Source organism: Rhinopithecus bieti, unplaced genomic scaffold, assembly GCF_001698545.2.
Source record: "Rhinopithecus bieti isolate Rb0 unplaced genomic scaffold, ASM169854v2 scaffold_18644, whole genome shotgun sequence".
NCBI lineage: Eukaryota > Metazoa > Chordata > Mammalia > Primates > Cercopithecidae > Rhinopithecus > Rhinopithecus bieti.
The window spans coordinates 1,155,207-1,163,399 of NW_016809656.1; the positions used below are offsets into that span (position 1 = coordinate 1,155,207).

The 8,193-nt window shown below is 36.8% G+C and overlaps 1 protein-coding gene and 1 long non-coding RNA gene across 2 annotated transcripts in view; one reads left to right on the plus strand and one right to left on the minus strand.

Annotated features, from left to right (window-relative positions):
• The window catches only part of LOC108540773 (uncharacterized), an 18,592-nt gene extending 18,285 nt beyond the window's left edge, over positions 1 to 307 (plus strand). Inside the window, exon 4 of the long non-coding RNA XR_001888760.1 lies at positions 267 to 307. This is a non-coding gene — a long non-coding RNA (uncharacterized LOC108540773). The remainder of the gene's footprint in view (positions 1 to 266) is intronic.
• EPHA6 (EPH receptor A6) overlaps positions 1 to 8,193 on the minus strand; it is a 960,105-nt gene that overhangs the window by 760,711 nt on the left and 191,201 nt on the right. The window lies entirely within an intron of this gene.

Below are 8,193 nucleotides of genomic sequence, written 5' to 3' on the forward strand. Positions count from 1 at the left end.
TTTTCTAAGATTCTTATTAAGGGTTTGTTCTCTCAACTTGCCGTGCTTTCCTTAGTTGCTTTTGTTTTTTTTTTGTTTGTTTGTTTTTTGTTTTTTTTTGAGACGGAGTTTCGCTCTGTAACCAAGGCTGGAGGGCACTGGCCAAATCTCAGCGCACTGCAAGATCCGCCTCCCAGGTTCCCGCCATTCTCCTGCCTCAGCCTCCCGAGTAGCTGGGACTACAGGCGCCCGCCACCTCGCCCGGCTAGATTTTGTATTTTTTTTAGTAGAGACGGGGTTTCACCGTGTTAGCCAGGATGGTCTCGATCTCCTGACCTCGTGATCCGCCCGTCTCGGCCTCCCGAAGTGCTGGGATTACAGGCTTGAGCCACCGCGCCCGGCCTTCTCTCTTCTAAACAGTTAGTGAGGCATTGGATCCACAGATACTTTATTGCTGCCCAGGCATGAAAGCCATGACCAACAGAGAGATGGAGGTGCTAAGATAAGGAACTCTGATAAGTAACTTCTTCTCCTATTTGACAAAGCAAGGATATGAAGTACTCTTAGACATCATGGATGCAAATAATGCTGCTGTGCTCAAGGTGGCCTGCTAATACTCATTCAGGCAGAAAACAAAGAAAAGGTATGCTAGGATCAGCCTTTGTTGGATTTTAATGAAGAATAAAGTGAATAAATAAGTGGATTTGAATCTTGATCAGCTTCTTCAGTGACCCAAGAAGTGGAAACCTCTTAGGTAATTCTCAAAAGAAAGTACATGGAGACCATTCAGAAGTACAGGTATTAGGAGCCCAACCACGCAGAGGACATCTGGAGTAAGTGTCAGCCTGAGAAGAAACAACAACCAAGGAAAAAAGACAGCAATCTGATTGAGTCAAGTAAGAAGATATTTACCCGCTCTTGTCACATCACAGATGGAGCTGGCATCTAGAAGTGGGAGTGAAAAGAGATGTCTTGAAGCCCACCCACAACCTAGTACTCTTAAAGCTATAAGAGCTGTCATCACAGATGGGAAATGTAGAAAAACCTTTGAGTATAATTTGAGATTGGCATTTTAAATTGAATAATGAAATAAACTAATAGCTCAAGTAACTGAAAGGTTATAGCATCTGTCCAAGAAATAGTCAAGGAAGATGCTACCTAGCGAGAAAAAGGGGAGAAGTTTCATTTTAATATAGCTGGAGAGATTACTGGAAAAAAATATGATAACTTATTTAAATAATGACATGTTGTAACTCCTCAAGACACCAATTGCTATATACAGTGGTATACTTAATATAAGAATATTGTGTTCTGTTTTTTAGGATAACACCATGGATCATAAAGCTCAGGTGTCTACCTTTGAGAAATGACACATTCAGAAATAGTTATGCCCATAAACCAGTATTAGAAGAAAAAATTTATTCAACAAATGTTTTCTCAATGCCTTATCATATGTGCCAAGCACAATTCTGGTTATATATAGTAACTTCAGTGATGAGTAAACAGTGTCAGGCATGCCTGTAGAGTTATAATACACTGTGATTAAACAATAGTTGAGGGAGAACTCTGAGGAAATGATATTAGAAATAACACCTTAGTAATGAAAAGGCACTGACTGTGTGATGATCTGAGTGGCAAGGGATAAGGCAAGGTAATACAGACTAAACTGTATCTCCAAAATGCACGGGTTGAAACTCTAACCCCCAGTGTGATATATTTTGAGACAGGGCTTTAATAAAGGTTATTAACATTGAAAACGGTTATAAGGCTCAGGCCTGAAACCAACAGGATTGTTGTCCTGATAAGAAGAAGAGACACGACAAGTGCACGAGCACAAAGGAAAAACCATGTGATGACACAGCGAGAATGTGGCCTTCTGCAAGTAAGGAAGAGCATCCTCACCAGAAACTAACCCTGCCATAACCCTGATCTTTGACTTCCCACCTCCAGAAATGTGAAAAAGTAAATTTGTGGCATTCTGCTAGGGCAGCCCTAGAAGACTCATACAGAAGGGGAGATACTTAAGACAGAGGAAGCAACAAATGCAAAGACCCTAAAGGAAGAAATTTCGAGAGTTCTAAACAATGAGTGATGTGAGTAACAGTGTAGTCACAGGAAGTGAGGCCAATGTTGGAGATGAAGGTGTAGGGGTAGGCAAGGGCTAGATCCTGGAAGGAGAAGAGGTCATCCTGAGCCATGACCCTGAGTTTAGATATTAGTTTAAAGATAAAATGAAGCAAAAGAAAAAGAAATGACTAGCTGCTCCTTGGAAAATGAATAATTAGGGCACAAATGTGAACCTGTTAGGCTATACAGTCCAAGTTTGGCCTATGAAATTAATTAGTAGTGATCAAGAGGAAGGAACAGATTTGCAGTATATTTAAACTTGTTGATGAATTATGAGAAAGTAGTGTCACTTACCTGTTTGGCCACTCTGGCTGCAAGTCTTTTCATTCTAAGAGTAATATAGGAGCCACAATATTTAGATATCTATGCTGAATGTTTTAAATAAGTTGTAATTTATTAAAATGAAGAAAACACTTCATCAACAATGATTTAACCCATTTATGCCAGATGTTGCCTTTTTTTTTTAAATTAAACCCTAGCGATGACTTTGAGCTGTAGGATATAAGTAACTCCCACAAGCTTAGCATTCCAATAATGGATCACTAGGCATAATAAATGGGTTAAGAACAGACTCTTAAGGGTAATATATGAAAATTATACAAAAACAATTTAAAAAAATAAATCTAAAGGTGGGTCTATATTTTGAGATCCCCTTTAGCAAGTAAATTTTTATCCAAATGGCTAGGAGAAGTTACTGTACTGGACCAGTAGGAATTTCTTCCTATGAAACCTTTTTTGATTAACTCACAGAGACTGTGCTCTAGTCTGGATAATAGCATTTATCACATTATGACCCCTATTGCTGACCATAAAACTACAATTCTTAGTGTTCTATTATTGTTAGCATTGCTATAGCTCTGTCTCTCCATCTTGTATTTTCTTGACTCTTCATCTATGCTCCAACAGACTTAGGTAATCTGCAGGTCCATTTCAGTATTTTGTAAAATGGACTGCCCTAGAAATACTATTTTTCTTACTTGTCCAGAGCTACATGACATGTTATCCTATTATTTCGCTACAATGACCTGATCTATGAAATTTCTGCATGTATTATTCATCTTATTGTCAGTGAATCAACATATATCTATAGTTTTCATCTCTATCATTTATTCTGGGGATTCCTTGAGGTCATCTAATCTAGCCTGCACATGGCAGGAAACTGCTTCGGTCTGTGGATCTTGGCTAGCTTCGATATTCACTGCAGTTGGGGCTCAGTCTGCACCAGAAAACACTAGGACAGCCTCGTGGTATTGATAGAGGTATAATAGAGCAAGCAAAAACAAGCTAGGCATAGGCTTGAAGCATAGGCTCAGAACTGGCATACTGCAACTTAGACTCATATTCCATTGGCTCAAACAAACCTTATTGCTAAGGCCAAAGTCAAGGAATCCAGAAAAGCACTTGTGCCTTAGTGGAAAGAACTTCAACGTTATATGGAAAAAAGCATGAATGTAAGGAGAAATGAAAAACTGGGACCAATGATTCAAATGATGACACCTATATACAAATATCACACACTAATCATAATAGACGGAAACTTACAAAGAAAAGCAAAAATATAATAATTATGCATATGTTTTATATATACATAACACATACATATATACTATGTGTATATACATGTTCTCTAGTTTATTGAAAAGCTGATAAATTAAATTTGTTCTATCAGGACTTCTGGCCACAGGGGTATATCAGAGAATATATATATACGTACTGATGAAACAACTAAAAAAAGGAGAAAAACATATAATCCCCAAGAGAAAGGAATAAAATGAAGTCAACCTCAATATTGCTCCAACTTATGCCTAAAGAAAGTGTCCAGGGTACAACACAGTGAGGGGGAAGCAAGGTAGAGACAGACAGTCTTTTTGTGTTGAGAAAACATAGCTGGAGTCACAGCTCTAGCCGTAAACTGAAAGAGTTCACAGGAGATAGATTACTAGAGAGGAGAGTGATGGCAAAAGAAAAAAACTGAATTTGTAGAGTGCCTCCTCAAATACTTGACCAAGTGATGATTAGGACATATATGTGAGAAAATTATCCAAGGCCACAGAAAGAAGCACCCAGAAGATGAGAAAAGTCTTGTATCAATACTAAGAAAAATGATCGGAGCATGAGTCAACTCTGGAAGAACATAAAGCAGTAAAAATGCATGTAAATAAAGACCCCAAAATAAATGGGAGACAGAAAAAGATAGACAAGAAATTCAGAATTCTATCAGGTAAATTTAGGAAGTAGATTGAAGTAATTTAAAAGAATTAAGCAGAAATTTTGGAGCTAAAAAATGTGATGGACATATGAAGAATGCATCAGTCTTTCAATAGCAGACTTAATCAAGCAGAAGAGGGATCCGTGAGCTTAAAGGTAGGCTATTTGAAAATACACAGAGGAGACAAACAAAGAATAAAAAACAGTAAAGCATGCCTACAGGATCTAGAAAATAGCCTCAGAAGAATAAATCTAAGAGTTATTTGTCTTAAAGACCAGGTAGAAAAAAAGATAGGCATAGGAGATATACCTAATGTAATTGACGAGTTAATGGGTGCAGCACACCAACATGGCACATGTATACATATGTAACAAACCTGCACGTTGTGCACATGTACCCTAGAACTTAAAGTATAATAATAAAAAGAAAGATTATTCAAAAGGATAACAACAAAGAACATCCCCAACCTAGAAAAAGATGTCCATATCCAAATACAATAAGGTTACAGAACACCAAGCAGATTTAACCCAAAGACGACTACCTAAAGGCATTTAATAACTGAACTCCCAAAGATCAAGGATAAAGGATCCTAAAGGCAGCAAGAGAAAAGAAACAACATACAATACAGCCCAATACATCTAGCAGCATGAGCATTCCCTTCACTACCCTAAATGCTGTCTGAGCAGGTCACTTGCCCCATAAGTCCACTGGCTGTGAGTCCAGTTCAGCCCTAGATTCACCTAGAAGTTTCAGTCACTAGGACCTAGACTGCCTTTCCCATTTATTTAGGGCTCCCCAGCACTTTAGCATGTGGTGGTGAGACTTGCCAGAACTCAATTTTTTGACTGCCGGGATGGACAATTCCCTTCTGTCTGAGGCTGATTTAAATACTCCTTCTGGGGTTTGACATCAGCTGTGTTCAGCCTGGTTTTGCTTTCTGCTACTACAGAGGACCACTGAGTTCAGTGAAATGTCTCACAGTTGCTGCACTGTCCCTCTCCCAGACACAGAGATTCTCACTCTGAACCACACAGCCACTTCCAGGGAATGGAAGAAGTGTGCCATCAGTAAATCAAGACTAAATCCTACCTTCTTCCAGTGCCTCTTTCAGTGATATGAAATTAAGTCTAGGTACTGTGAATGCTCACCTGATTTTTGGTACTTATGAAGGTGCTAATTTTCGGTAGATAGTTGTCAAATTGGTGACCTTGTGGTGGTGGGATGATTGGAGGCTTCTATTGGGCCATCTTGCTCTGCCCCTCCATAAATGTTCTTAACAAATTTATTTGTAACAGCCACAAACAAGATACTACCAAAATTTCCATCAGCAAATGAATGGATAAAACAACTAGTGGTATATCCAAACAATGTTCTACTACTCAGCATTAAAAGTAATGAACTACTGATACATCCAGTTACACGAATAATTGGCAAAATAATCATATTGAATTGAAGAACAGGCAAAAGAGTGGAGATACTGTAGATGCCTCTGACAATTCTAGAAAATGTTCACCAACATAAAGAGACAAGTGTATAGAGCCATAGTTATTGGCTGTAGTAAAGGAAAGGAGAGAGGAATTACATAGGTGCATAACGAAAAATTTGGGAGTGATAGATATGCTTATTGTCTTCATTGTGACAATGGGTTCATGGCTCTAGACATATGTTAAAACTTACCAAGTTGCACCCTTTAAAGTACAGTTTATTTTATGCCATCTTTAATACAGCTATTATAAATAAGTCACATTTTGTCTCTTGATTTTAACTGAATTGTACTCATTTTATTTTAAAGTAAATAAATACTTTATAGTGTAAAAAACTATTTCTTGTTAGAACTTTTATATCTAATTTACTTTGTCTCTGAAATTGGAACATTCACATTATTATAGTTAAATCTAACAGAGTGGGGGGGAATTTAAAGTGGAGATTCTGTTGAAAATTTTGAAATTCAGAGAAAAGCTTTGAATCATTGCCAAAATCCAGATCTTTTCATTCAAAATCAGAAGTGTTGATTTTATTGTTGGAAGATACATTAATTGTTTAAAGTCATTGCGAGAAGCTTGTAGAATTTAACTTCTACATAAATATCTAAATATACAAAGTTTCAAACAAAAAACGTAGCCAACACGTATAGCAAGCGGCTTTAGTAAGACACATATCTTCAATGTTTCGTTCGCCACTTTGGGATTTTCTTTTTATATTTTAAGATTAATGAAGCTGTTGGTTATTTTTTGTTTTGTTTTGTTTTGTTTTTCAGGAAGAATGAACAATGGAAGAGGTTAGCCAAATAGTGCAAGTAAACAAGGAAAGGCAATAAACAAGCAGCCTAAGCAATTCTGAAATGGAATGTAAAAGCACTGATTTTCCTTAAATGTTTTCTTGTAATTAAAAAAAGTCACTACCCAGAGATCGTCAGCTATTAGTGAAGTTTTTGTGTCTAATTTTTAAATAAATTATCTGTTTCTGTGAGCCCAGTGAACTTGATAATGGTCTCAGAGGCTGGGAGCCTTGTCAAGTATGTGGGGAACTGCGTCTTCTGGATGAGGAACGATGCTCTCCAGCACTGGCCTCACCAGGAGTGTCCGCTCCTCTCCTGATCCCCTTCCATTCTGTTGTATTTGTATTTTAATGTGTCCCTTTTGATTATCATTGTGAGCTCACAGCCTTTCCCAAACATAATTTATTTTAATTAATCATGTATATATATTCTTTTTAACACTAAAATTGGAGATGGGAGTAGTTTTAATGGGTTTTTTCCCTAACAACATTTATTCTTTTATTCTAAAAGCATATTTAGTTTGACATTGAAAAGACAGTCTGGATACAGCCTCATAATTTTCCTGTATTAAGAAATGAAACTGGCTGTAGCCCAAACACTACTGGATCATTCTGGAAAAGAAAACACACACACATATGTTTCTGGGGTGAAGTTCCACTACTGCTTACAGGCCCTACTTAATGACAGAGCTGGACAAAATCATTTTAAGTTGTTACCTTATACTGATTTTACCAATTGAACATCTATTTTCCTTGCTTTTTCTTTCAGTATAAAGTTTCATAAACTAGTAAGATTTTCTTCTACAATACTTTATTGTATAATATTACTTCTTTTTCCACACAGGCCTTTACTCCTAACTTCAATTTACAATTTTCTATGACAAGCGAGTTAAATTTGATCAAGAGGAGACAATGATTTTGGTGATTATTTTCTTCTGCAATGATAAAACTTGTGTCAAATAATTTTCAGTTTAATCTACTTGTCTGTGGAGCGTTCATTAAATTTACTAAAGGAACCATTTCAATTAGAATTAACACTTTTATCTAGCTTACATATATATAGAAGACAAACCTTGATATGCTAATCTTCTGGGAAAAGAGGCTGTCACAGCAAAATTAAGACTTTTTTTCATAAAATACCACTACTCCATGGCCGTCAGAGAGCAAATAAATAAACATGCATTATTATGTTAAGGAAAATTATCTCAAAAAAGAATTTCTGATCCTTTAGGAATTCTTAAATACTTTGATCATCATCCCTTTGAAGTAATACTCATTTAAAGAAACATTCCACGTGCAATGCTGAACTCTTCAATGTTTCATTAGTAGGTACAGAACTATTACATGATATATTTTGCATTCACAGGCAGATCATTAAATTCTGCAAGCACTGCTAATTTATGTTTCAACATCACAGTCCTTTCCTAAGAATGCCAAGTATACATATACAGAAAGAACTTTAATGGAAGAAGAGATGTATTAAGCAATAATTTTCTCCATTTCCTCCAAACAAATTTTGCATATTTATACCATAACAGAAAGGGAAAAGTGGAGGGGAAGGGGAAGGGGAAAGGGGAAGGGGGAAGGGAAGGGGGAAAGGA